Below are 15324 nucleotides of genomic sequence, written 5' to 3'. Positions count from 1 at the left end.
AAAAGATTTGAGCACCATGAGTTTCATGTCTACGAAATCATTAAATGATTATACGTTTGTCTGCAGAAAATTCTCAGATTATTGGCTATCTGTATGTTGTATGTTACACTATACTAAGTTATTCTCAGAGAAAGTGAGTGATGCTTGACTGTGAAGAGTGTGTAAGGATATGGATGGAAGACAACACCCTTTTGTTTGCTCACATTGAAGAACTCAGGTTTGGATTCAGTGCAGTTTCTATCTTTCAATCTACAATTTTGACCTTTTGTTTCACATCGTTTACATGTTGGTCTGGACCATTCAAAATTATATTCTGGATTAAATATATTAGGTAGAACAGTTGAAATGTCATACATTCCATTTGGGTAGAATCCGAAGCCGTAGAAGCCCTTGGGGTTAGCCCAAGTGGTGAGTGTGGCTTTTGAGGATTTGTGCTTGTAACCATGCATGCTTTAACTAGCAAGGACATTAATGTTACATGGATCATGCATTCATGCATCAATTTGATATTATTCATCAGAAATATATATGTAGTTCTGCTTTACATTTGTTGTTTTTAGTTATATGTGGCCTTCTTGGGCCTTGTTTTGGTTGGGTTGTAGTTCTGCTTTTTGCATTTGAACTTTGAATATTATTCATTAGAATTGTTTTTAAACTTTCAAAAGTGGGACAAGTGAGAAACAGTGCATTCAATGATTAAATTTATGGCAATTATTGTTTTGTACTGTCTTGAGATATTTAGTTTGTTTCTGCTGTTTGGACTTTGATTCTCTTTTGTTTTGTTGTTTTGTTTAATGAAAGGCTTCTTTTCGCCGGCCAAAAAATAATTTATGGCAATTATTATATTTGATGAACATTGAAGTCTCATTTTGAGTCTCTTAGATGAGAACTTCTATTAAATAAGGAAGACTAAAGCAGGTTGTCTTCTTTTAAATATTACTTTGTTTGTTTGAGTCTCATTTTCAGTTTCTTTTTGTTCTTTGTATGCCTTTGGCCTTTGTTTTAATGGAAGCAATTATTTTCATGGCCAAAAAAAAAAAAAAAATGAATCTGTCGGTTAGCACTTGGAATTTCCATTTGTAATCATTGAATTGTCACAAGTTTCAGTAATATTCTACAAGTTTACACAAATAATTGAATTGTCACTTCTTTGTTGACAATTCAATGAAGTTGACATTGTTTCCTTTCTCTGTCCCTGTCTCTCTCATGGCCAAGGTTGCTCTTTCCAGCACGGTTCATAGTCTTCAATATGCATCATCAGTTATTAGTTATTACAAGACTCTGCAGGGTTGGATTGAAACAAAATTGAGAGCTTTGGATATTAGCCATTGCCGACATTTATCAAGAACTATACTTGTAGTGTACAAACCTGAAGGACGACATGTTTTTTTAGGGGTTTTTACATTTAAGGACTTTCATAAGATTAAATTTAGCATGTATGTGACATGATTTTCTAATTATAATTTAAGTCTAGTTTTAAAACATCAATGTCATGTCTTAATAAAATACCTATAACTATCATGTCTTAATAAAATACCTATAACTATCTCATTATTTAGAAATGATATCACTATCAAAACTTATCCAATGTATTAATTATGCTTAGTACGAGACAGAGAAGGGACAATAGAGGGAAGGAGGAACAGATTGACTGGCTACTAGTAGTAGTAGGAGTATTAAGAGGATTTGCAAATAAAATATCAGTACAGGCCAAGAGATCAGTAGCATACTTGATTCTAAAAAACCCATTTAATTGATAAGAGAATATGTTCATATAAGGGGATAGTCCATTTAGGATTGGACTTAAAAATCTTGTCTTTACTATGAGTATTAGTGGTGTTGATGCTCAAAAATGGTAAAACAGTCAACGTCAAGTCGAACCACGTGGACCTGTTGACCTCCCACTGAGTGGATGACACGTCGAAGTGGGGTAGAAATAGTTAGCTGGGTCCGACTAGTGAATGGTGGAGAAAGAATAATATCCAAAGAACCCTGTGCAAGCACACAAAAGTGAGCGGGAAGGGCACCGGTGTGGTACCGGCCGAACCTCCTCCGACGCTCAAGTCAGTGTTCAAAGAATCTGAGAGCAGAGTGAGTGAATAGTATAATATTGATTGAATTGTCCTCTTCTGACAATAGAGTACCTCTTTTATAGTACTCTTGGAAGAGTGTCAACCAATCCGGTGATGACACGTGTCTCTTGTAACGACTCGCACTGTAGGAGCGCCACGTGTCACCTGTTTCGTGGGTCCGAATGAGTTGACAAGGGTCAGAGCCTAAGAGACTGGAGCTTGGGAGGCCGGGACCTAGAAGGTCAGGACCTAGGAGGCCGGAGCTTATGAGGCTGGGGCCTAGGAGGTCAGGAGCTAGGAGCCCAGGAGCCCAGGAAGGCTTAGTCTTTGGGCCTAGGAAGTCGGTGCGTAGGAGCTCAGAAGCCTAGGAAGGGCTTATCCTTTGGGCCTAAGCCCAAACGACATGATGTTAAACCTTATGTGACTTGTCGTTATGCCCAGATGATTAGTCATACGAACAAAAGTCCCCCAAGTTTCCGAGCAAAAGATACTTCTTGGTTGGGAACTTTGTACACAAAGAAGTCCGAGCAGAACGACAAGTGACCACATACTTGTTCCTGCTTAAAATACTGTCCAGAAGTCCCCCAAGTTCCTTAGCAAGAAAAGCTGTATTGTAGGAAAGCTTGGGTTAGATATGAAAGATCATAACCTTTTTTTTTTTTTTTTTTTGAATTGTGAATTTTGAATTTTGATCACTCTGTATTCCGAGCAGCAGACGCGTCGCGAAATCCCAGTGAACCCCGTCCAATTTAATGGTGGGATGTTGCCCTTTGTAAATGAGAATCTGGAATTTAAATGGTCGAGTCCAAATATAAAAATCCCACACCCACATCTCCCATTTTTTTTTTTGTGTGACTATTTTAGGAGAGAGGGAGAGCTGCTTTGTTTTTTTTTTTTTTTTTTTTTTTTTTTTAACTCTGAGGGGTGGAAGGAGGGCAGGGCTCGGATCCAAAAAGAAAAAAGGGGGGGGGGGCTGCTCGGGTTGGTGGAGAAGTGACCGGATCTGGTCGGGTCGGAGGCGTCAGGCCAGCTCGGAGGTTGAGGCTCGGCGCGGGGCAGAGGCTAAGCTGGTCGAATCGGGCTTGGGCAAGGGATCCTGGGTCGGGCCGGAGCTGGTGCGCAGAATGGAGGCTCGACTTGGAGGGGTCGGGTCATCTCGGGTTAGCGGGGCGGAGCGGAGGAGCAAAGGAGGCCTGGCCGGCTCGGGTCGGCGTCGAAGATCCAGCCCGAGCTACAGGCTCTGCGCGGGCGAAGGAGCTGAGAGGGTGTGTGGAATCGAAGGGGGTGCTGTGGGCTCGGGTCGGAGCGAAGGGCTCGGGCCGGAGCAGGGGCTCAGGTCTGTTGTGGTGCTGCGCGGAGGGCTCGGGGTGGAGGTGTTCGGAGAATCTGGTGTCGGGGGCATGAAAGCTTGGGTGGTGTGCGGGGCGGAAGCCTGGGCTTGGGCCTGGGCTGGCGGTGTGCGGGGCAGAAGCTCGGAGGGAGCTGGTGTCGACGGCACGGAAGCTTGGGTGGTGCGTGGGGCGGAAGCCTGGGCTCGGGCCGGGGCTAGCGATACGCAAGCCGGAAACTCGAAGGGAGCTGGTATCGACGGCACGGAAGCTTGGGTGGTGGGCGGGGCGGAAGCCTGGGCTCGGGCCGGGGCTGGCGGTGCGCAGGGCGGAAGTTCGGAAAGAGCTGGTGTCGGCGGCGCGGAAGCCTGGGCTCAAGCCGGGGTTGGGTGGTGCGCGGGGCGGAAGCCGTAGGCTTGAAGGGAGCTGGTGTCGGCGGCAAGGAAGCTTGGGTAGTGTGCGGGGCGGAAGCCTGGGCTCGGGCTGGGGCGGAAACTCAGAGGGAGCAGGTGTCGGCGGCACGGAATCTTGGGTGGTGTGCGGGGCGGAAGCCTGGGATTGGGCCTGGGCTGGCGGTGCGTGGGGCGGAAGCTCGGAGGGAGCTGGTGTTGACGGCGCAAAAGCTTGGGTGGTGCGCGGGGCGGAAGCCTGGGCTCGGGTCGGGGCTAGCGATGCACGGGGCGGAAACTCGGAGGGAGCTGGTGTCGGCGGCACGGAAGCTTGGGTGGTGCGCGGGGCGGAAGCTTGGGCTCGGGCCGGGGCTGGCGGTGCGCGGGGCAGAAGCTCGGAGAGAGGTGGTGTCGGCGGCGCAGAAGCCTGGGCTCAGGCCGGGGTTGGGTGGTGCGTGGGGCGGAAGCCGTAGGCTCGGGTAGGATGCTTGGAGCTGCTCGGGTAGGAAGCTTGAAGCTGCTCGGGTAGGAAGCTTGAAGCTGCTGCTCGGGTAGGAAGCTTGAAGCTGCTCAGGTAGGAAGCTTGGAGCTGATCTAAGCACTGGAGGTAAGGGATTTCGGAATCTTGCCAAGCTTTTTGTTTGTGAAATTTTGGTGCCTTGAAAAATTTAGAATTGTGAGAGATTGTAGTCGTCCAACCTGATGTGCACCTTTGAATTCTGATTATGAATTGTGAAAATTATGAGTAGGGGCAGGTGGGTATGAACTTTGCCGAACATTGGGTAGGCGATACGCCTTCATTTTTGGACTTATGTAATTTATTGTATATTGTGGTGTTGTTGGTTAGGTACATAGGAGCTAAGACAAGTGGGTCGAAACCCGTCTGAGCTGTTGAAGCCGCGGAATACAGGTAAGGCTTGGGTTGCTATTGCTCTTCCTCTTGAATTGATTTTTTGAATATTGGCTTTGATAAATGGTTGGTGGCTGAGCATGTGAAAAGTGATAGGGTGAATGTTGTGAAATTGGGGGTGGAATAGCACACATGAGGGGTGGAAGACCAGAGTGATTTGATATGTCCATGGTGTTGTCGTGGTATTCCGAGCACTTCTCATCTTGATTTTTTGGTTTGTCTTGGATGGGCAGGTGTGTTAGGCATGCCAACGTCCCGGAGGGAGGTACCCTTGAGGTAGAGCCCGAGGATGGAGCATCCACAGGTGAGGAGCATGACATGGGAGAGGATCCCAAATAAATGTTTGAAGCAAACATGGCCCGGGGGCAGGGGTGGGCGGACTATCGCCCCTATTTTTGTTTGAGTTATATGGTCGGGTCGGATGTCACCCGTACCAAATTGCAAACTCTTTTGATTATTAAGTTTGTACTTGATGATATTTGGATGATTTGGAGGGTGTCCGACCCGTTATGGGGTAGGATGCCCTTCCTTTTAATACATGGTATTGTGAAATTTTTCTTAAATGCATGGTACTTAGTTTCCCTTGAATGCATGATATATTTTTTTTCTTGAATGCATGGTACTTAGTTTCCCTTGAATGCATTTTCCATAGCCGCCCTTGAATGCATGGTACTTAGCTTCCCTTGAATGCATGGTATGGATATGGGTAGGGTCGGTTGTTTGATGGCCCAGAGGTCCATACAGACAATTAACACTTTGAATGAAAAGATGTACGTGGTAGGACATTCATTCATTAAAGCGACATAAGATAGATGAAGTTGAAAAAGTCCCTGGGGGGTACAACATGTGTCTACTTGTAAAAGTAACGGAGGTGCTCGGCATGCCATGGGTGGCCGAGTTCTTTTCTAGTTATGGCGCAGAGCTTGTATGTGCCCGGACGGACGACCTCAATGATTTTGTAGGGCGTCTGGGGTAGGGCAAGTGGGGGAGACAGAAACAGCCATAGAGGGCTTGGCCTCTTTTTTCTTCTTGACAGATGTCGTATAGTATGACCTGGCTGATACCTGATTGCCTTTGACTACCCCTGTTCCGCATGGAGTCGGGAACTTGATCAAAAGCAAGTGAGTGGAGATCATAACCCTCAGTTGGTTAAGGGCCGGTCGTCCTAGAATGACGTTGTAAGCTGTGGGGCAGTCGACCACCAAAAACTGAGTGGTTGTGGTAGCGGACGAAGGATACCTCCCGAGGGTGAGTGGAAGGTAGATCCCACCAAGAGGGGTGACCATGTCGCCCGAAAAGCTGAGTAAAGGAGCGACCGACCGGTCAAGCCTCTCCTGGTCAATTCCAAGAGCTGTGAAGGCTGCGGCGAAGAGGATGTTAACGGAGCTACCACAATCGATAAGGATCCGGGCCACGTCGAAATTAGCTATGGTGGCCTCAATGACCAAAGGGTCATCGTGTGGAAAGATTAAATCACGTTCCTTCTCCTCAGCAAAGGAAATGGGCGACCACCCGAGCTTAGGAGTCTTTTTGCCACGGTGGAAGTCTACAGCCATAACGCCGGAGCATGGCTGAGCACTTCCGGCGTATTCCTTCCTACCTCTGTTGGAGTTGCCAGTGAGGGTCGGCCCACCACAGATGGTATTTACTCGCCCTCGTCGTTGTCCTTCGGTCTTAGCCTTCTCAGTGGCCTCCTTGTCTACAAAACCATCCAACTTTCCTACCTGTACCAAAGTTTTTATTGCCTCCTTAAAGACTCTGCATACCTCGGTGTCATGGCCATGGTCGTCATGGTAAAGGCACAAAAAGTTCTTGTTAGCCCGGTATCGTATTTGTGGTGGGCGGGGTGAGAGCTTAGGAAGTATGTCCTTGATCTGGGGATACAATTCTGTAGAAGTAACAGTGAGAATTGTATAAACTTTGAACCTGGAGGCATAGGATGTCTGATAAATTTCCTCCCTTCGTTGTCCTCCACCTCTACCATCACCAAATTGTTTCTTGGTGAATTTCTTGAACTTTTTCCCGGACCCCCCATACTGGTTACCCGAGTAGGGCTCGGGTTGGGGTGGCACTATGATGGCCTGGTCGGTACTTGAACGGTCTATGGTAGGCGGCTTCTTCCCATATGTTTTGAATTCAGCAGTAGCATAGGCAGTGGCCTCTTGCATGAGTTCCTTGTAGGTGTGCGGATTGCGACGGTTGATTTCAAACAAAAAGTCCCCCTCTAGGAGACCACCCTTGAAAGCAGCGAAGACTACCTTCTCATCACAGTCGCGGCACCTAGATCGCTCTAGCTGAAATCAGTTGATATATTCCCGAAGGGATTCCCTGTTGCCCTGGCGGACCCGCGTCAGGTCATCCGTGGTGTAAATCCTATCGGTCTGGATGATATACTGGCCTAGGAAGAGCTCTCGGAGCTCGTTGAAACAATCAACCGAGTAGGGAGGAAGTTGATAGAACCAATTCCTTGCACTGCCAGAGAGGGTACAAGGGAAGATCCGACACTTTGTAACGTCATCGGCACCTTTAGACTCCAGAGCTGACCAGAAACTCATGAGGTGGTCATATGGATCTTCCTTCCCTGTGTACGAAGTGATTTTGGGAGGTCGGACGTCGCCAACCGGGGGAATGGACAAGATGCGGGCTGTGAAAGGTCTAGGTAGCTCCCTTGTTTCCAAAGATGGGTGTCCAACACGACTTCCCCCCTCTACTCTCTTTAAGCGCTCGCTGATGTCCATGAAGAGTTGTTGGAGCTGGTTGGGTGGAAGAGATACGCTGTTATCGGAGTCAATGACTTGCTCGCCTGTGAAAGTATTATCTCCTGCACGACGTCCAGTCGAGAAAGTCTGCTCTTCTCCCCGTCGTCGCTTGGGACGAATAGCCTCCTCCTCCTCAAAGTCTTGGGACGTGGGTTGGATTCACCCCGGGTCGCCCGCTGCTCTTCTCGCCTAGAACGGTTGTCGTCGAGCAGATGGCGGCAGTCCCTATAAATATGGAACTCTTCAAAGATGGTAGGATGCTCGCCAAATCGGGCCCGGCTGACCGGGTGGACAAGGCTCTTTTGAAAACCTGGGGGTGGGCGGCTAGCTTGCCCTGCGTCCAATTGAGGCGAAACATTTCGGTCCCTTCGGGGGTTCCTCCTCTCACCACTCCGGAGAGTGGTATGTTCTTCCCTGTCGTGGGGGTTCCTCCTTTCACCACTCCGGAGAGTGGTATGTTCTTCCCTGTCGTGGGGGTTCCTCCTCTCACCACTCCGGAGAATGGTATGTTCTTCCCTGTCATGAAGAAGTCGTTCATACAGCTGTGTTGTATCATTTTGGAGGTCGAGCTGTTCCTGAGTTCGTTGGAGTTGAGCTTCCAACTGTTGGATGTATGCCTCCTGATCAGGTTCAGCAACCTTCTTGCCTCGGTTGTCACTTAGTGGGGTGTTGTCGACTTGGTCGAGAATCGGACCTCCGTCAGACATCGCGAGGGTAGGAAGGTCGGATGGTCGGAAGGTCTTTGCACTTCAACTGAGGGTAGAGAATCAAATGGGGAAAAGTTGTTACTTTCCCACAGACGGCGCCAAACTGTTGATGCTCAAAAATGGTAAAGCAGTCAACGTCGAGTCGAACCACGTGGACCCGTTGACCTCCCATTGAGTGGATGACACGTCGAAGTGGGGTAGGAACAGGTAGCTGGGTCCGACTAGTGAATGGTGGAGAAAGAATAATATCCAAAGCACCATGCGCAAGTACACAAAAGTGAGCGGGAAGGGCACCGGTGTGGTACCGGCCGAACCTCCTTTGACGCTCAAGTCAGTGTTCAGAGAATCTGAGAGCAGAGTGAGTGAATAGTATAATATTGATTGAATTGTCCTGTTCTGACAAGAGAGTACCTCTTTTATAGTACTCTTGGAAGAGTGTCAACCAATCCGGTGATGACATGTGTCCCTTGTAACGACTCGCACTGTAGGAGCGCCACGTGTCACCTGTTTCGTGGGTCCGAATGAGTTGACAAGGGTCAGAGCCTAGGAGGCTGGAGCTTGGGAGGCCGGGACCTAGGAGGTCAGGACCTAGGAGGCCGGGGCCTAGGAGGTCAGGGGCTAGGAGCCCAGGAGGGCTTAGTCTTTGGGCCTAGGAAGTCAGTGCGTAGGAGCTCAGAAGCCTAGGAAGGGCTTATCCTTTGGGCCTAAGCCAAAACGACATGATGTTAAACTTTATGTGACTTGTCGTTATGCCCAGATGATTAGTCATACGAACAAGTGGTGAGTGGGATCAGTTGAGTAAAAGAGAGTGGATTAGGATAAATTTTAAGATAAATAATTACTTTTTCACAAATTAACTATTGATATATATATATATATACAAGCTCCTTCTATTGAACCATTCACAAGAATCATCTTCATTGATAGATCATCCTTGCAAAAAATTAGCCAAATCGGAAATCATTTGCCTATCTAACTTTGATAAAACAAATGGACGGTTTCATCGAAAATATTTGGTTCGTCCATTTATTTGATCAAAGTTAGATAGGCAAATGATTTCCGATTTGGCTAATTTTTTGCAAAGATGATCTATCAATGGAGATGTAAAAAATGAATGGTTCAGATTGACACAAAACGACTCGTGTGGGCCCTAATAGGGTATACCTCAACATAAATAAGTTGAGGTATACCTCAATAGAAAGAGTCTGTATATATATATATATATATATATACAGGTTAGACAAAATTCGAAACACTATCAATGGAGATGTAAAAAATGAATGGTTCAGATTGACACAAAACGACTCGTGTGGGCCCTAATAGGGTATACCTCAACATAAATAAGTTAAGGTATACCTCAATAGAAGGAGTCTGTATATATATATATACAGGTTAGACAAAATTCGAAACACTATCACCAACTTAAGTTAATACTTTTGGTGATTGTGGGAGGCCAAGAACACGAGCAAACAATTTAATTTTTCAACTTTGTTTTATGTAACCTTTTTTTATTATATTATTGATTTCAATAATATTACAAAATGGATTAAGATTTCCTTATCCTTGGACTCCTTTGGTTCCAAATGAGATCTTGACTCCAATCGAAAGGATTCTGAAAATGTGGATGGCTAAAATGAGGTATATATACCTATATATAGGTTCGATCAAGTGTGGATGTTCGCACTAATTCTACCTATATATATAGGTATACCTACAAAAGGTACTCTGATGCTTAAGTTAGTTCAATATTCTAATTAAGTGTATATTCTCTTAAAATGATTGCGTACCTCAATTTGAAGCATAACTCCTCTATTTATAGTTGGCTCATTCTTGAGACCCAAGCACCATGATTCCCATGATGAGTTAGTGGGCACATTCGATCTTGCCCCACTCAAAGAAGTGGTGGCACTCCTTTTGGAACCATTCTCCACTTCTTGATTGTTAGTTGATCTCCCAAATCGTGCCACATTTGTTGTCATTTGTTCTCGTATCTTTAGGATTAGTTTTGCTTGTTTGGCAAGCCTAGTCAAAGTCACGAGCTAGCCCATGTGACGGTCCAAATGCTCGAGCACGACACACATTCATATGTAACACGTTCATGCACGTGCATACTTGCGTTCTTGAGTTACATTTACGCATAAAGCATGTTCATGCATTAAGTGTTACGTACATACGGTAAAATTGAACTCTCACAGTGTGTGAGTGGCCAGTTTTCATCACTATATTGAAAATGCAACAAAATTTTAAATTGATTTGGCTAAGACGACCTTTAAGTGGAAAGCAATATACTTGGATTCAGATCCTCTTCTTGCTTTTTCTCTACTTGGTTTCACTTGAATTTTAATCTTAGTTATGTATCCAAGAATAGAGAACAAAAAATGAAATGGATTAGTAACACTTTTTGAGTGTGAATGGAATTACATAAACCATTAAATTTATATTATACGGTTATAATTGAAACAAATAAAAATAAGATAAGCAAATGATTCATGAGTTTCAATGGACATGTATTTTGCAACTATAAATAGAGGAACCTTATCTCTCAAATCTCATACAATATATGAGATCCAAAGATTCTCAAGAGCACTCAACTTTCCTTTTATGCATTTGTTTTTTGGGTGTCCAATTTATTTATAATTTGTGAGTCCATTTGAATTCTTAAATGATGAGAAGTATGTTTGAGTCGTTGGTTTTCATAAAGAGTGTTCAACATATTTTTGGTTTATCGAGTCTTCTGATCTGGAGTTCTAATATGACAAGAAAAAGGTCGGTCATTGTATCTTGTGAGACAGGTGTGAATGAACCATTAACATCATAGTGTAAAATCATAATATATGACACTAGTGTTGACCTTATTGCAGTTTTTTTTTTTTTTTTTTTTTTTTTTTTTTTTTTTTTTTCTGAACTTTGATGTATATTAGTTTTATAGTCCGTAATTTTAAACCCTCTAACAACTCAAAAAATTTGCCTAAACCCTCGCCCATCTAGAAACTCTCTCAAAACCCCCTATATTTTATAATCCTAAATTACCTTTCTGATGCGCGTTGACACGCTTTGACACACGCTAACACATACTGACGTCATTGTAACTAAATTTTACTGTAACTGAATTTTGGTGAAACAGAATTTTGCTAAAACTGATTTTTTCTGAAACTGAATTTCAAGAATTCAGTTACACTGAAACTAAATTTTAAGAATTCAGTTATACTGAAACTGAATTTCAAAAATTCAGTTACACTAAATTGAAGAATTTAATTTTGAATTCACTAATTGAAACTAAATTAATTGATGAATTAACTCACTAAAACTGAATTCATTTTAACTAAATTCTTAAAACTGAATTAATAGCCAAAGTTCATATCGTCCTTCATCCTTACATGCGTCGCCGAGTACCCGACAACCATAGTTCAGATCCACTGCTTAAAAAAGTTTAATTACACTGTCACACTGCTTAAAAATTCTATTATACTTAAAACAAAATTCAATTTCACCTATACACTAAATAAAATAATTAGATAGTTACAGAACATTAGAGATTTTTTCAAAAGATAGTTAGACTTAGGTCCTTTAGAAAAATAATTTTTAGATGGAGACCTGGGGTAGGGGTGGACATAACCCGATGCAGACCGACCAACCCGACCAACCCAACCAAAATGGGTTGGGTTGGTTCAGTTTCTAACACCTAATTTAGAGAGGTCGGTTCATAACCCGACCAACCCGACCTCAAATGGGTTGGTTAGTAGGTTGACGTTCCAAATAACCGATCAAACCCGACCCAACCCGACCTAAAAATTGAAAAAAAATAAATTAAATATTCGCATGTCTAGTTTCTCATCTCACGTCAAAGGCTCGAAGCAATGATAACTCATCTCACCTTCCCTAGTTTCATGGCCTATGTTCTTTAATATTATAATAAGTTAATATTAATCTTTCACATGACTTTATTCCTTAATATATTAATATTAATGTTTCATATATATGGCTTTCTTGTTTTACATGTGATTGTAATTGTTCCATTGTAAAAGCAGGCATGCACTGCATTGGATTTATGTGTAGAAAATAGAGACATTAATTTTATAATTTAAAGGGAGTTTTATTCATTTATAATTTGGGCCTAAATTTTAATTGTATTTTGAGTCATGCCCAAACCAATCAAACCAATCAAACCGACCAACCCAACCCGACTTTAATTGGTTTGGTTTGGTTCGGTTGTTTCACCATTATTGGGTTGGTTTGGTTTGAAAAATCACCAACCCGAAAGTATTGGTTTGGTCTACAGTTTGGGGGCTAAACCGAACCAAACCGACCCGTGTCCACCCTTAACCTGGGGTGTTTTAAAATTTATAAGAAACTCATTTTAATTTATAATAAAATCATTTTAATTCATAATAAAGTCCTTTTAATTTATAAGAAAATCTTTTTAATTCATAATAAAGTCCTTCCCCAATTTGAAGGGTATTTCTCCTTTTAGGATATAGAGTGGGCTTTGTAAAGGTTGCATGTTAGGTTTTAACTCTGAGATTTCGGGCGGAGCCCAAAATCTTGGAGTTAAAACCTACCATAAAGCCGTCAAAGAAAAAAAATAAAATGACCTAATTAAAAACCCTAAATCACTACCGGTCTTAGTCTAAGAAAAACTCATAAAATAGACTATACTTTAAGTCTCCTTTTTTCAATTACAACTAAAACTGAACAAAAATCTTCAGAATTTCAAATCTTCAAATTATAACTGAAAATGAACAATAAAACAATATCAATTGAAAAGACATGAAACAGAACACTATAATCAAAGCAACATACATATTCAAATTGAAACTGAATACGAACTGAAACTGAATACAAACTGAAACTGAATATGAACTAAAAAATTCTCTAAAGCATATAATCAGAGATCAACAACAAAAAGATCACTATAATCAAAGCAACATACCATAAGAAATATAAATTTTGGCTATTTGGCATAAGAACATCCTAGCAGTTAGCATCACATCTTTTCTAAAAGACCCCAAATCGTAGTCTATAATTGAGACAGTTGCGAGTGTAACTAATAAAATGCATAATCCATGTTAGGTGTACTTAAACCGACTTAATAAAATGAAACTTGATAGAATAAACACCAACTGGTTCAAGTTTCCTCCCTTTTTTTTATTCTTTTGGCCGGACCAAGCACACCAATTTTATTATTATTTTTAATGTTTAGGGACCAAGTAGTCCAATTTTCCATTCATAAAACCTTGGCACAAGTTGCTAGACACCAGTCAAGATTGCTGGTACAAACATTAGGTGTTTGATCTATGGTTGTGATTTTATTATTTTCTGATGTTTTAGTTAGAGTGTAGCATTTTGTGCATTTAAGTGGTTCAATGATCTATGGTTGACTTGTTAAACTCAAATGCAGTATTCATTTATCTTCATAAGATTATTTACCATTACTAAATGATATTACTTACCTTCAAGACGACGAGAGGAAGCCATCCCTAGCGGTTCGACAGCTCGTCCTCACCGGAATTGGCAGATCGCCGGTGGTGGAACTCGGGTCTGCCTAGACCCAATCCGGCATCGAAGTTTGGTTTCACGGCATGTGGAGGGCGGGAGGAGGAAGAGGGAGGAGTGATGGTTGTTCTGAGATTGGTCTCACCGGCAACCGTCACCGGACGACGGAGAACGCGTCGGCACAGCGGCGGGGGGAGAGAGAGAACGCTGAGGAGAAACAAAGATCGAATGTGAGATGGAGAGAGAGAGAGAGAGAGAGAGAGAGAAATGTGGCTGGCTATTAATTGTCTGGGGAGACAATTGGAATATTAGAAAAATTGAGGGCAAACCTAGTTGGGTATTAGTTGACTAGGGGGTTTTGGAAGAGATTAAGTGACTAACAAGGGGTTGGGAAATAGTTTTATTAAGGGTGGAGGTTTATAAATAACCAAGCTCAAACTAGGGGGTTTTAAATAGTTTACTATTAGTTTTATTAAATGTGATTTATATATGCATTAGATTTTATATTTAAGATGCATTATTTATCAAATATTAAATAAATATAGTAATTATAACCAATTTTTCTAAGAAACTGCCACTACAACATTATCTATCAAAGCTCACCATTTTTTTTTTTGGTAGAAATAGATGCAACTGCCACTATTGTTAGTTTGTATTGCTCATTGCCACCCTGCAATCACCATAGAGCATGTTGGAGGTTGGTGTTAGGGTGGCAAGGGAGCTAAGGCTACCCAAATGTAGGAATGGTGGAAGCTTCTGCCAAAACCTACCATGACAGTCTGACAAGGCAGCTGCTCACTAAAGCTGCAGTTAGTTGGTTTTTTCCCTTCACCATTAGATGTAAAGTTACTATATTGGTGTTAAAATTGATATCATTAAACAATGTCTCCATGAACTTTGATGACTAATTAATTAGAATTCAAAATACATTTTTCCACCAAACAAATCCTACAGTGGGATTAAATCTTACATTAAAACTCATTCCATGCAGCAAAAGCTGCAAGGGGGCTAGCTATCGTGCTAAGGATGGACCTTCTTTGAATTACAAAGAAGAAGAGTAAAAACTCAGAAGTTGGAACCAATTTTCTTCAATATTCATTAATTATAACAAATACAACCAAACATCCTTTTATAGGAAGAATACAAGACAACAATTCAAATAAACAAAACAATACTAAACATGTGGGGTTTGTGGGATAAAGAACAAAAAAGAAATGAAGAGGATGAGGTTGTTGATTAAAAAAGTGAAGGATGGAAAGGAAGAGAGAAGAAAAGTGCAAATGAAGAAGGAGGTTTCGCACTTTCAAGCTATTGGAAGTCCGGTCCTCTCCCATGAGGTCCGGTCCTCAATCTTCTTCTCAGCTTCTGGAGATCCGGTCCTCAAGTCTTCTTCTTGGTCTTCTCGTCCTACATCACAACCAAGAAAAACCACAAAGTCTTCCCATAAGATTTCCACCTAAAAAACATGAATTTATTAGAACCAACATCCACACTGCAAACAAGATTTCTTGATATTTTCAATGCTAGAAACAAAACCCAAAACATTGGGAAATCAACATTGGGTTGAATGAATTCTCTAAGCATGGTCTTGTTGCATACACCATCATTTAAACCAAAAAATGGTGGTGGCTCCGATGATAGGGTGGTGGGAGTCGCTCAGTAAACA

Source organism: Dryas octopetala, chromosome 3, assembly GCF_963921425.1.
Source record: "Dryas octopetala chromosome 3, drDryOcto1.1, whole genome shotgun sequence".
Lineage (NCBI taxonomy): Eukaryota > Viridiplantae > Streptophyta > Magnoliopsida > Rosales > Rosaceae > Dryas > Dryas octopetala.
The sequence above is the reverse complement of the archived record's forward strand: the minus strand, read 5'-3'. Positions refer to the sequence as shown.